General features: G+C 39.4%; 1 long non-coding RNA gene across 1 annotated transcript in view; it reads left to right on the forward strand.

The window, feature by feature from the left end:
- Positions 1–14,568, forward strand: part of LOC121914869 — a 15,361-nt gene extending 793 nt beyond the window's left edge. Inside the window, exons 2-3 of the long non-coding RNA XR_006100596.1 lie at positions 10,407–10,508; positions 13,699–14,568. This is a non-coding gene — a long non-coding RNA (uncharacterized LOC121914869). The remainder of the gene's footprint in view (positions 1–10,406; positions 10,509–13,698) is intronic.
- The last annotated feature ends 330 nt before the right edge of the window (positions 14,569–14,898 follow it).

A 14,898-nucleotide genomic window follows, 5' to 3' on the forward strand; every position in this document is an offset into this window, starting at 1 on the left:
CATGAAATATACACTACCTGTATTTTCCGTCTAGCTTTTCTGCAGTTATTTGTGCCTTGTTAGCTTCCCTAGCCACAAATGTTTGGTTTTATGTAAGTCACATTGACATGTTCATGTTTAATTGGAAACAATGAATTCAAGTGCCAAGGTTTTGGAAAAACTGAAGTTGGCTATAAGACAAAAATAATAGTTTTGTTCTGATTCTGAACACTCGAGAATATTATAAAATACTTATGGCAAAAGCCAGTTAAAGAATGTTGTCTGTATCTTGATGCGCACTGTTTATTCGTGTGTATGCTTAGCATAATAATGATCCTGACACTAAATATGCCATATTTTTGTATATCAAGAAAAAACCCAGACACAGAAACTAGATATAACTAATATCTCTCCTTGAGGATAAGTACAATGGCTCCTTGGTATACACTGGGGTTTGGTTTAAGGAGTCCCCATGGATAACAAAATCCATGGATGTTCAGTGGAACAATTTAGGTCCCATTGCCCCAGGCAATCAATTCAAAGCTATTTGATTTCAAAAACCTATTTCTTTAGCATTGCATTCTCAAGTTGCCTCTTGTTATATTTTCCTGGTTATCAGTCTCATCTCTCATTATTCTAAAGTAAAAGAGTAAAATCATTTTCATCTTAATTATTGAAGTGATACACCTCTATAGGGACCAGTTTTGGACTACTCACTTATGCAATGTTTTCACTGTTAATATTCGATAGAACGCTCTTGTAGCCTCCAAGGTTTCATTGACTCTCCTTGAATTTATTGTGATATTTATAAATTCTTGCTTTTATGGAATACCTTCTTGTTACTTTTCCTCATGCTAAGTATACTACTAGCATTACCTAGAATGTGTGTAACATTGCCTTAGAAAGTAGCACGAGCGCAACGGATCCGGCACAGCTGAAAGGAGAGTGAAGTAATTGTTCTACTAACAGTGTGGTGCTTATCATGTCCAGTCTGGAGTAAGAAATAGATGGATCTTTTTAGTACTTCAGCATATATATATGGTTGCTGAAGACAGGAATGCTCTGTGAAGTCAAAGGCTTTCATGGCTGACATCCACAGTTTTTTGTGGCTTTTTCAGGCTATGTGGCCATGTTCTAGAAGAGTTTGTTCTGGACATTTCTCTGAAGATGCCAGCCACAGATTCTGGCAAAACATCAGGAATAAACTCTTCTAGAACATGGCCACATAGCCATGGCATCTTCAGAGAAACATCCGGAATAAACTCTACTAGAAAATGGCCACATAGCCCGAATAACCCACAAAAAAACCTATAGGCCTCCTTGTTTGTCAAGTATTTCTTATTTAATTTTATATCCAGTGCTTCACAAAATTTGGTAGAGTGCCAGGTGTTGTAAGGCAGAGTAACAGGCAAACCCAGTTCTGTGTATTCTTTGCCTAAGAAAACCCTATGAAATTCATAGGGTTGTCCTGAGTTGACAAGTGACTTGAAGGCACATATACACACACTCCAACTTTATACTACAATCGTTTTATACTTCAGTTGATGGAATCCCTTGGTCTTCATGGCCCTTGGCCAGATGGCTAGGGGATTCTGGGAATTGCATTATAAAAATGGAACTTTTCCAGGCTCTGTTTGTACTTCGTGTGAATCCCAATGAACTCAGGATGCATAGTTCATTCCTACCCCATATCTGTCCCACAAAAAAGAAAAGTTTGCGAGATAAGTGATTGGTCTGAGATCACCAAGCGAATTTCATGTGAAGAACTAAACCCAGATTTACTAAGATGCAGCCCAATATTCTAACCACCACACCACCCTGTCAAGCTAAAATTCAAATAGGATATTGGCCCACATTAAAAAACAAACTTGAAAAGGTATGACATGAGCCACATATGCCTTGTTTTGTATAAACATAGTTACGTATATAAAACAATACTAACATTGCCCACATATAATTAAATATGCAAGTTGTTGAGTTGAGTAAGGACCATGCACCCAGTATCTCTTTTGAGTCAGAACGAAATATTAAATCGTTCTTGCTTGCAAACTTTGTGATCTACCAATTCCCAGCATCTGTCCCTATAATCCATAGGATGCTGCTCAAGTTCCATCACTGCTAGCACCTTAAGTCCCCAAGCAACAGCAGAGAAGCCAGATCAAATGGCAAATCAAATTCATAAATTGAATTTTGAAGGGCATTCCCCTGGGATTACTGGCTGTTGGGAGAAAACCGGCAAAACCGGGGGTATCTTTTTCCCCATCCTAATATTTCTCTCTGTAAAATTATCCCATCTTTCTTTTGGCCTACAAATGGAAGAGCAAATGAAGTACTGCATCTCAACTCTGTATTAACTTATTTTCAAATAAACTAGTCAAGTTTGGAAGAGGAGATATTCTAATGGTATACCATTAATATTTAAAGCAGTGTCACATAGGGAGCTGGGTATATATAGCCTGGAGAAAAGAAGGTTAAGAGGTGACATGATGTCCATGTCTAAATATATGAAGGGATGTCATTGAAGATGGAGCAAGCTTGTTTTCTGCTGTTCCAGAGACTAAGATACAGAACAGTGGGTTCAAACTACAGGAAAAGAGATTCCACCTAAACGTTAGGAAGAACTTCCTGATGGTAAGAGCTGTTTGACAGTGGAACAAGCCTTTATTAAAGTCTCCTTTATTGGAGGTTTTTAAATAAAGGCTTGATGGCCATCTGTCAGGAGTGCTTTGATCGTGTAATTCCTACATGGCAAGGGGTTGAACTGGATGGCACTTGTGGTCTCTTCCAATATGCTTCTATGAATATATGAATATCATGTCCCTAGAATTTCTGCAAATGAAACACTATAGTAAAGGTCACCTCCATGTTTTCCACAACTATAACAACAGATTTGGATTTCACTAGAATATTATCTTCTACCATTTCTTTTAATTGCCTGGTTAGCCATCTGTAATCAATATGCATTTCAGGCATGAAATCATGGCTGGATAGCAAAGTTTCTGTGCAATTTTTCTTGGGCTCTAAGTATGAATCTAAACAAAGAATCTTTATTTTTGTAAAAAAAAAAAAATTCTAATGAAAGTAATGGTGTGAATTGATTGTTTCAGGAGATGCATTGCACAGTTTATCTTGTCCATAGGAATGCTTTGCAATTAACACAAATTTGCAGATCAATATTATAATCTTATTTCTAGCAACTCTTAAACCTTCTTGTATTTGCTTAAACAAATGTTCAGTCTGTTAATGAAAATTACAACAATAATATATAAAATGTCTTCAATATTAATTAGTAAAGAAAAGCTAATCAATATTTATCAAGTATTCCAATTAATTTAGTAATCTATTTTCTGCTGCCTCTGAAGTTGTTTTAATACCCAGATGCATACTTAATAAGACTTCAGAACTAATTACACAATATTGCAATTTATTAAAAATAAACATTATAGCAAGTGCATCTGAGCCACGTTTCACCTGTAAATGACCTGAAATCAGACTTTAAAATGACTAGGCTTTAAAAATTATTATTATTACTGTAACAGTTTCGGGTGCAGGTACTTTCAGGGCCTACTGTTGTGCATTTCCTTTTGATTTTGATGTAGTTTGTACTCCAGCATCTACTGTGTTATAAATTAAGCAAAGTGTATCCCATATGACTGGACCAAAAAAGAGTAAATTTGTGTTTCAGTCACTGTTAAAAAGAGTGGAATTGTGTTTCAGTGACTGTTGTTTCCCCCCTCGCCGTGGTTCCTGATGAGTTCTGGCAAGAAAATTGCAAGCAATAGCAGGTTTTATGAGTTGGAAATGAAAGCAAAGATTGACTCCCCTCCGGCGTTGTCCATGTATGGAGGACTGTAAGCTGGAGAAGCAAATTAGGGTGGGAAAAAGTGCCAAGGAAATGTCAGGATTTTATTCTCCCGGCCTTTTCGCTTTTGCTTTTAAGACTTTCAAGACTAAAAGAGTAGGCCTTCTAAGGGGTAAACCAAGGTTTAAGAGACAAAGCCAAGGAACATGCCACAGTTAAGTCAAGAAGACCTTCAGTCTTTTATTTATTTCATTAATTCATAGCCCGCCTTGCTCCCAGGAGGAGATCAAAGCTAGAGCACAACATTTTAAAATCACAATACAATTTCAAAAAATGTTGATAAATAGTTAAACTGCAGGCTGCTGTCACACTGGCCTTTTCCATCTTTCCATATCATTTTTTTAAACTTGGTCCTATACTCTCTTATATTCATTTTCATAGGGTTTTGAAGTTGTCTCAGGGACGTAGCCAGGATTTTAGGAAAGGGGGGTCCAGACTAAGTGCCACCATTATAATGGGGCTTGGGCGCGGCGGCGCAGCAGCATGCACCATTCATTTTTCTAATGGAAGGGGGGGTCCGGATCCCAAGAAACCCCCACCCCTTGGCTACATCCCTGGTTGTCTTTGTAATTGTCACAGAAACACATTTACACCGTGTCCTGTCTATGTGGGCCTAATGGCCAGCCCAGGCAGATACGATCAGTGTAGAATTTAACAATATTTCATTTCTAGGGAATTATTATAAGCTGTAGCGATTACAATGCTCTACACAGGATAGTGTCACACAGAATGAAATGTCCCCTATTTTAGTTCCAATTGATACATCCAGGACTGTAGTTGTCTCATGCAGCTATACATAGATTCCTGGAATCTATGTTGCCCCTCCAACTGAGAAACAGATTTTTGTTGTTGTTGTAAAAAATTGCAAAACATTTCCAAAACTTCAGCACTGGTTTAGAAGGGATTTTAAATTTTGGGATTTGTAGTTGACATGGAAAGAGCACATCAATAATTCCCATTGTTAGGAACCAAGATCTTACATATGCCATAAGGGTCATGTAGAAAACCTCCCACATTGTCCTGGACACATTGAAATGTGTCAGCCAATCCCATATATCCTTCCAAGTTATAAATTGCTGGCATGCTAATGATTAGATGCGGAGTGAATAATACACAATGGAAATGAATTTAAAGATGACTCAGTGCCACAGGAACACTTCATGGGAGTATGATTAAGTTTGGATCTAATATAAGTCCCATTTAACTTCTGGTTTTTTAAAAATAGGTTAAGCACTGAAGCCTCATTTATTTCAGTGGAACTATTATAACATCGGATGCAGTGGTTCTGTTGATTTCAAGATTGGCAGGATGACAGTTCAAGGCCCAAGCACTGCAGAATGGGGTGAGCTCCTATCACTAGTCCCAGCTTCTGCCAACCTAGCAGTTCAAAAGCACACAAATGCAAGTAGATAAACAAGTACAACTTCGGTGGGAAGGTAATAGTATTTGATACAGTCATGCTGGCTGCATAACCACCAGAGTAATCCTTGGACAAAGCTGGCTCTTCAGCTTAGTAACAGAGATGACCACCACCCCCTACAGTCAGACACAATTTGACAAGCTTGTCAAAGAGGAATACCTTTACCCTTATTGTAACTCTAGATCAATACCTATGCTTTCCAATCCAGTCGATTTCACTCATTCAACTGTATGTGTTAAGAAGTAAACCTGGAACAACTGACCAATTGTTGAACAATTCTGTTGTATCACATCTGATATCTGCTAAATAAAAGGAGATAGCCTGGTATAGTGATGTGAGCACTGAAGAACAACTCTAGAGATCAAGACTCAATTCCTTTCTCAGCTACAACAACCCATTAGGTGATCTTGGGCAAGTCACACACTCTCTGAGCCTCAGAAAATCCTGAGATAGGGTTTGCCTTAGGGTTGCTATAAGTCAGAAACAACTTGAAGGGACACAACAACAGCCAATTAAGGGAAACAAGTTTTGGCAGGAATAGATCTATTCCTGATCTTCTTTAAAATGTTTTTGTTTTGTTTTTAGCATTTCCACCTTGGCCCTAATTTTCTATGTTGGTAGGACTGTATGTGCCTGTAAAGGAAGAGGCTATGCTAACAGTAGCATTGCTGCTGGTATGCTGTCCCAAGTCAGACAGACTTTTGCTGCCAGACTAAATGTCAAACAGATGCCAGACTAAATGTCAAATTGGGCAGCCACAGTGGAAGAAAGGGTGACACTGGCAGAGGACCTCTCGGAGACAGCAGTGACACTTAGCTAACACCAAAGGAGTTAGTATTGCACAGAATAGTGGCCCACTCCTGAATGACTTTTACCTTGAAAACCCAATGATGAGACAGTCAAAATGAAGCCGGAGACAGTGCTGGAAGATGACACTCTCAGGTCAGAAGGCACTCAATGAGTTACTGGGGAAGAGCAGAGGACAACTATGATCTAATGATGTTGCTGGACTCAAGCCAAAAGGAGGTTCAGCCATTGACATACACAGAGATGAAAAAAAAGTCAAAAGCTGCAAAAGTATATAGTAGGAAAATGGAATCTGAGAAGCATAAATCAGGGAAACCCACAAATGTTAAAATAAGAAATGCAATGCCTAGACTAACTGTACTTGCTGTGAGTGAGCTAAAGTGGATAGGAATGGGACATTTTCAACCAGATAATTATACATAATTGTTCAGGTTGAACTAATATTTTTATCTAATTTCTATAATGTCATCATGGCCTATTGATTTGTGGATAGGGCTGGTGTGAAATGTCCAACACACTTTTGAAAATAACATTCTTGGAAAGGGAGGAAAATAACACTGCAAGTATTGTTTTTCAAATGTACCCAACTGCAGCAGCATTTAACACTGCCGACAGTCTAAGACATTTCCAAGTACATGTTCTCCGCATTGTGTCAAAACGAGGGCTCTCTTTTTGACAGGCTGTTTTAAAAAGTGTGTGACAGCTTTAACTGTAAGCAACACTGAAGGACAGGAACCTGATTCCATCATTTCATGGCTGTCAGTTCTGCCGACAGGAAGGTATATCTTTGGACAACACACTTCCCAGCAGCCTTTTCATGAATAAGAACAAACTCCCATCATTAGTCATTTAACCCGCAGAATATGACATCCAAATTTATTTGTGGTAGGCACTGAGATTTGCAACATCACCAAGAATTTTAAATTGTCCTTTCTAAAGTTTGCCTTTTGAAGGTACAGCTGAAGGAGACAATGCATCCAGACATCTATTATACTGGCTTCTACTTTGACTGCTTTAGACTGTTTGGAGAACCTGCAGCACTCAGCATCATTTGGCTTTCCAGATGCTATAACTTTATTTTTTTTGTTTCCTTTTGAGACTGCCTCTCTGAAAATAGCTCCCACACTCACCTCACTCCCAAGTGCAACAAGAACAGAGCACACAATGGACAGAATAGTACACATAGAGCAATGCCTATGCAGCACTGCAAACCTGACCCACATTTGACCCTAGCTGTGGACATCATTGGATTCAGCTCTATCTAATATAAGATGACTCTGTCTGCCATTAGTGGTGGCCCCTGGCTGACATTTTCCATAGATCAGCAACCTGTAATAGAGGGAAAGTTTTTTATCCTTGACCCAAGTGCAAAAGTAATTAGACTTTTGCATTTTCAAAGATTTGTTGCTACGTTGGCTCCCCATAATGCTAGATCTGTATTTCCTTTGATATGGTGCAGAAGCCTTACACAATGTGAGTGAAAAAAAGCTAATCTCTTCTTATATTTGAGCATTTCCCATTGGCTCATGAGACTGGTGACATTTGAAAGCATTCAAAATTATCCAAGAATTACTCCCCTACAGTTGGATATGCAGTTTTATAGAGTTGGGCAAGTTTCTGGTCACTGTGTGGAAACAAAAAGTTATACATGTGTAGGACTCATACTGAGTAGAGCGCATATGGGAGGCCTAGATAAAACTAAGACAAAGCAATGGGTTTGCTGATTGAGTCATACACCCCTCTTCCAGCTCTTTGCATCCCCTCTTGGAGTGGAAACAAAAATAGCGATTATAAAGTGACCATAATTTCATCTCATCTTCTAATGATGTTCCTACATCCACTTTCCACCTCGGTCATCAAATGATTGTCTCAAGTCTAATCAATGTATTGCCACTCTGCTGTTAAAGCCAAGAAGCCATTCTGGCAATCCTAATGCAAACCTATCTTAGTAAGAATTGTTCAGAGGGAGTTTGCCATTGCCTTCCTCTGAGGCTGAGATAATGTTATTTGCCCGGGATCACCACATGGGTTTCCATGAGTGAGTAGGAATTTGAACCCTGGTCTCTGGGAGTCCTAGTCAAACCACTACACTGACTGTCTGTTATAATATTATATCAGAGTGGGGACATTTTTGCTGACCAGGGACGTAGCCGGGGGGGGGGGGGGGTTGGGGGGGGGGACCCCCCCCCCTTCCATTAGAAAAATGAATGGTGTGTGCTGCTATGCCGCCGTGCCCAAGCCCCATTATAATGGTGGCACTTAGTCTGGACCCCCCCCCCCTTCCTAAAATCCTGGCTACATCCCTGTATTGACCCAAGCTCCACAGCTCTGATTGCAGAAATCAAAGAAGGAAGGTAGACATTAAACCATGTATGCATGCTTCAATATGCATTCATTTCCAAATGTCTACATTTTTAAAACGAATGTACATTTTCTTGCATATAAGATGAAACAGGAAAGAGAATCAGAAAAAGAAGTGGTCATCAGTGGTTTTCTCTTGATGACAAAAAAACCCGATGCGCTTTCCTTAATTGCATAGCACAGATTATATGCATTCATAAAAAATCTCAATATAAGCGGGTGTTTGGGTGGAAGCAAGTTAAGAAATATCCCTCACCCAGCTGAAAATTTAAACCAGAATAAAATATGAGGTTATGAGATCCACTTTGGACTGCAAGCAAGCACCATTCAGGTTTATTTTATTCTCGTGGCGATCATTTGTTTATGAGATTCTGTCCCTTTGGAGAGTTTCCCAGTACCTCATGTTATCTTTTAGGTAGAATATATTTTATTTCCTAAACTTTCTGCTGTTAATATATTACTGACAACTTATAACTGACATGTTTTATCTGCTGCTTTTTATTTTCTTGCAGATTTGATGATAATCCTGTTTTATTCTTTTTTTTCCTGGAAGCATTCCAATATTTGCAGAAATCTGTTTCATAAATCATACAAAAAGGATTTAGTATTTCAAAAAATATGAATGTGTGGGGAAAGGAAACTAACAGATTTTTCCCCTCCAGGCAGAGAGGTCTGGATGTTTCATTCTGTCAAATTGGGGTTTGGAGGTTGGGACCTCTGTATTCAGAAAGGTTTGTGGGGCTGAATTAGAATTGTTCCTAATGTGTATTTGACAGGCTACATATCTTCAACTGCTGCATGACAGGCAAGTGCAACATGGATTCTACATTCACCATATTAGTAATAGATGTTGTTATTGGGTTTGACTTTTTTCTCCCAGTAACTTTATGATAGGAATTTACCAAATTAGGAAATTTCTTCATAAATGATGAAATCTCGTCGAGATTTGTCAGAATACTCCGGGTTGCCCTTGGAGTATTCTGGCCCTGAATTGCAATCGAATATATATCAAGATATTTCTGCCAGATTAATGAAGAAGTTTGGCAAGTTCTTATAAAAATATGAACAAATGACATTAGCATCTATTCGTACTGTCCATATTCAATAGCTACAGATAGTCCTTTTACCAGCCTACTTAAAAACTGTAAATGTACAAGTAAATGTAGATGATAAATTTGTGACATTCAAATATTATGGCTGATAGTATAAATACTCATTTTTTTATTTATCCCTAAAGATTTAGAAGTGAACTTTAGTTTCAAGGAGTTATTTATATATTGAGGTACTGGTTAACTTGGCATGTAACAAAAACTTTAAATCAATAGAGCATTTGCTAGAAGCCAGGATAGCATAGCAAAAACAGAAGCAATATGCTGACTGGAATGCATATCTATACCACTAGAAGCTAATTTCCATCAGTCATGGATAAACAAGGGGAAAGAGAAATCCAGTCATCAATTCCAGAGAAGAAAAAGGGTTGAACTGGAACCCTAGAATCAGCAGGAGTAGAAATGCAGCAAAACCTATGCCACAGTTCTTAGATAGTAATAAGAAACCTTAGAGACTATAGATAAGCAAGATTTGAAAACCAAAGTCCAATATGACATCAAGCTCTTATTGGCTGGCTTCAGTGTAAGCTGCAACCCATCCAAGATGATGGCCAAGGGCAACTGGCCTTTCAGGAAATGTGTAGTGCTGAGATCAAATTATCGTGACCTTTGTCATGCAGAAATATACTTGGCAAACAATTATCTTGTGTTCAGTTTTCAATGTTCCGGAAAAAAGAAATGCAGACATGCACAGAAGACAGCAGAACTGTTCCTACATTAGCTGAGAATAATTGTTGCAATCATGGTTGTTTGTGCAAATTCATTAGGTTGTGCAGCTTGTACCAAGCCAGCTCTTGGAAGCTAACACTAGAGATGGGAGCCAAACTGTTTAATGTTTATTAGATTTTTTTTTCACTTGTCTTTACAGAAGACCATCCCAACCTTTTCTCGCCCTCTAAACTAGCCTGTTGCCCATGAGTGTGATGAGGGTACTATTCAGCCTATTCAGAATCTATACATGGAATAGAAGGTAAGAACCTTTGCTTCATCTAACAATATATCTTGACCTGAATCACAGGAGGGGATTTTTAGCCATAGCATGGCCATAAGGAGGTGCAGGGGGGAGGACACCATAGCACTTCTGTGCTAATCACAGATATACTAACCTTCAATAATGGGGTCTTCTGCACATGTATAGAGGTTACAGGATACTTTGACACCTGCTTCATGTAATGGATTTTGCAAGGACTCACAGTTATATCCTCTGATGACAGAAAGATGTCTTGGAAGTTCTCAGTTACTTTTCAAGCTCTATCACTTGATTCACAGTTCTTATTGCCTGGCAGTCTGATCAGTTAAATCTAAAGGAAAGGGGCCCTACAGAATTCACTGAGCCTCTGTCTAATAGCCTTTAACTAACCACTAGTCCATATAGCTGGCTGTATACAATAGAAGGTTGTAACATCAGACTTAAAAAAAAACATTTGTTGCTGTTGTTTCCTCATCCTCCTCTTCCTCTGCTGCAATATTTGAATCTTTTCTCTCAATGGTAAAGCATAGTCAAGACAATGTATACATAGCTAGATAGGTGTGTGTAGCTGGAACTGAGTTGGCAACATACACAGCTGTAAACTCCTGTGTTCTATCATTTTAAAGTTGTTGTATGAGGAGGTATCCAGTAGTTTTCTTAAAGAATGACCCTCATCTATGTGCAGCCTACTTGTCAGCTGCCAGAGGACCTCCACATCCACCCACATACCTACATATGCCATTTAGTGGCCAAGGTAGAGCACTCAGGCAGCACTCTTCTTCTTTTCTGCAGTGTGACACACAAGGAGCTGACATCCTCCAAGACCTCTCAAATAGCAACTGGCAGCTGTCTGAGCAACCCCTACAGCTGCCCAACCATTAAATGGCAGTGGAGATGTGCTTGAGATTATAAGTAGGCAGCTTGCAGGCACAGGAGAAGAAGCAGAGGCCCATTTGGCATTAGACACCAAGCTGATGTACTGGGGAGATTCTTTCTGCATTATATACAGCTTTTTAGTGGTCTGCTTGTCATAAAATACCTTCTCCACGTTCACTCCTTTTATTTCGATGGTCTGCTTTTCAGATATCTGCTCTGCTGGCTCTTTTCAGAAGCATGGGGTCTTTGAAGTCATTTAATTTTGTGTCTTCCTGAATGGCAAGGAGTAATTAAGCCCTTGAGGTCCATTCATTGATGGTTCCATGAAAAACTATTTAGAGCAGTGGTTCCCAACCTTTGGTCCTCCATTTGTTTTGGATGTCAGCTCCCAAAAGCTCCAGCCAACTTGGCCAACAGTCATAAATTATGGGAGGTATGAATCATCTGGAGGACCCAAGGTTAGAAACCACTGATTCAGAGCGATCACTCTGGGTTGGGTTGTTGAAACTGTGACAGTTCTACAGCTGTGCCCAGGAAACAGTGCAAAGCTGGAGCAACTCAGAAAATCATGCCTGGCTTGAGGGGCAAATACTTCCCAGCTCAGGGAAGGAGAAGGAAAGAGAAAGAGAAAGCCAAGGCTGGCCAAAGGGTCCTAGAGCCCACCACTGAGCACCTCAATTTGCTGTACTGCTCCAGCTTTGCACTGTGTCTACTTCAATAAGAGTTGTGTGGTGCAAGATCTTGAAAAAGTGTGGTGTAATTAAAAGTTATGCTTGGTTTTTGTCTCCCTATGGAAGGGCTTGAGATAGATTACAGTTTCATTTCTGAGTAGCATCTCCTTATAATGGTTACTTTCTTCCTAATTTGATGTTCTATTTATCAAAATTTGCCAGAGCAGACAAGAATTCTGTTGGCAAAACAATGGATCTAACAGGAGAGGATATGATATGGTACATGTCACATTGTGACGTAGCACTAATGCATACTGAAATTCAGGTGAGATTTCCAACTTCTATGGCTTCTCACAAAATGCAAAGGGGACAAAGAGAGAAAGGGAAGTGCAAGAAAGGCATCTGGAGAAATTGTCATTCCTGTTGTGAAGTGACATCTGGTTCATCATTTAGTGGTCTCCATACAGTTAAATGCTTTACTGCCTTATGTGTCAGAGTCATTAGTATGAATTAGGCTCTGCACTGCAAAAATGTAATGAATTACATTAGCTATGGAATATCTTCTGCATAATTCTGGCTTATAATAGCCTCACTGCATGGTTTGTGGGGGAGTTCATAAAGTGGCACTGTTGAGTTTTCAGGCATCTGGGATAGCATCGTATAATCTTGCTCTAAGTTGCCTTTCTCTTGCTTTCTTCCTGAAGAGTTAGCACTAAAAGATTAAGCTACCAGATATACATGGCAGTCATTGGAGCAGCCATGTACAGCAGTGGATGGCCCTTTACTAAAGCCATATTCCAACATTCTGAATAAGCACAAAATGGACACTAGGAAAGAAGAGACAGATTGTTCCTGAAGAGCCTGCAACTCATCCCTCTGGCTTCTACACATGAGGATAAATGCACATTAAGCAAATGCCATTTCCCTGCCTCCTACTTCCCACATGACCCTACCCAACCTGTGAAAATGTTACACAGATGAAATGTTACAGAAAGGACCAGGAAAGCCTATTGAATGGGATACACTGTGGTGTGAGAGAAAACAATTTTCTGAAAAATCAAATGGATGCACCTTTTTTCAGTGAAGCCTTTATGAGAGGAGAAGGTAGATCCTGGATTCTCACTCATTGCTTAGCAGAGCATAAAACATGTATGTCTGTAAGTGAGCATGACATTTATTACCTTGCATTTTGCAAGGCAGCAAATCAAAAAGAGCCCACACATGTGCATACAATTTCCACATGCATAGTCCTTCTGCACACAAAGACAACCTGCAGATGGAGGTCAGTCAGGGGCTGGAAATTCAGCTAACAAGCCAGGCGGCCACTTGATGTACCTTGATTCTATACTGAAAACAGAACATAAATACACAAATGCTTTATAGTAGGCTTTTAAAGGCATGGTGATAATGTTGTCTGTAGTACCCTGACAAACAGAAACATTTTTTTTCTGATTCAATGAATTTGTCCAGCATTCTTGATTTTAAACTCATTATTTCTTATATGTAACTCAATGTGGTGTATGTATGATTTCCAGGGCCTAAGGAAGTCTCCTAGCAGAGAGATCCCAGGAGTCTAATAGGATATTATTTTCCTGCTGCACAAACTCTAAATCTGGTGGCTTTATAAAATGTTTGTTTTTCAGGTGTGGAAAGAAGAATTAAAAGGCAGAAAAGAAAGAAGATCCTCTGCCATCACTGTAAACCTCTTTCTCCTGCGGTTTGGACAGACAATTATTTCTGCTGGGAAGAAAGTCAAGAATGTCAGACAACAGAACTGAAAAGATCATTTTCAATTTACCAGTGGGGAAAAGGATGGCAGATTGCAGGTGTGTGTCTTAGGTGCCTTCAAATCACCAATCGACTTATGATGACCCCATGAATATTATGGAGTTTTCTTAGCCGAGGAATACTCAGAGGTGTTTTGCCTATTCTTTCCTCTGGAATATAGCCTACAGCACCTGGCATTCATTGGCAGTGCCTCATCCAGGACTGACTCTGCTTAGATTCCAAGATCAGATGGGATCTGCTGTCTTCAGGAAATTTAGGCTGGCAGATTATATACTCTCCAACATTTAACAGATGAAAATCAGGTCACATCTGACCAAGAAACATCAGAGAGTGGCCAAGATTGTGGAAATCATCAGTGCGGAAGAACATGCATGCCAGGAGAGGCTGCAGCAGTTTGCTTTTGCCTGAGCCTTCTAGGAAAGAGTATGATTCTGCACACTCCTCTCCACTACCCTTTGCTGAGTTTACTGAGAACAAACTATCTCTGCATTTTGAAGAAACATTTGCAGCAATTGAAATAAGCTGAGAATGAATGGGGAAAGTTATAGGAGGAGAGATAAATTGGGTTATTTTAAAAGCAGCTGAAAAATTAAGACCACAGAGGATTAATCTGGACTGTCCCTGCCAGATCAGGACAATTGGAAGGGATGAAACTGGAGACATTATTTTTAGCCCACTAACATCCCCACTGAGTCCTTGTCATAAAGTTAGCAAGAAATAAAAATAGATGCATCATTATCAATTTGGATCTCATTATAATTTATGTGCTTTTCTAATCAGAACAGTGCTTGGGAAAAAAGTGATATGGTAAAAGAGGGAGCTAGAAAAGAAAACACCAGGCTTATTAGTCAATAAAATCTCTTGGGAGGATCTACCTAGTTTTTCCACTATTTGATAGCTCTTCAGTGACCCACATCTAATGAGCAGTATGGCAGCACTTAGAAAACATACACACTGCTGGCATCATTTGTGTGAATTAACAGCAAACCTGTGAGAGTGGCAACCTCAGGGTAGAAGCTGATGGCGTCAAAAGGCAAACATTTTATTCGCATCTA

The sequence above is a fragment of the Sceloporus undulatus genome, chromosome 8, assembly GCF_019175285.1.
Source record: "Sceloporus undulatus isolate JIND9_A2432 ecotype Alabama chromosome 8, SceUnd_v1.1, whole genome shotgun sequence".
NCBI classification, from domain to species: Eukaryota; Metazoa; Chordata; class Lepidosauria; order Squamata; family Phrynosomatidae; genus Sceloporus; species Sceloporus undulatus.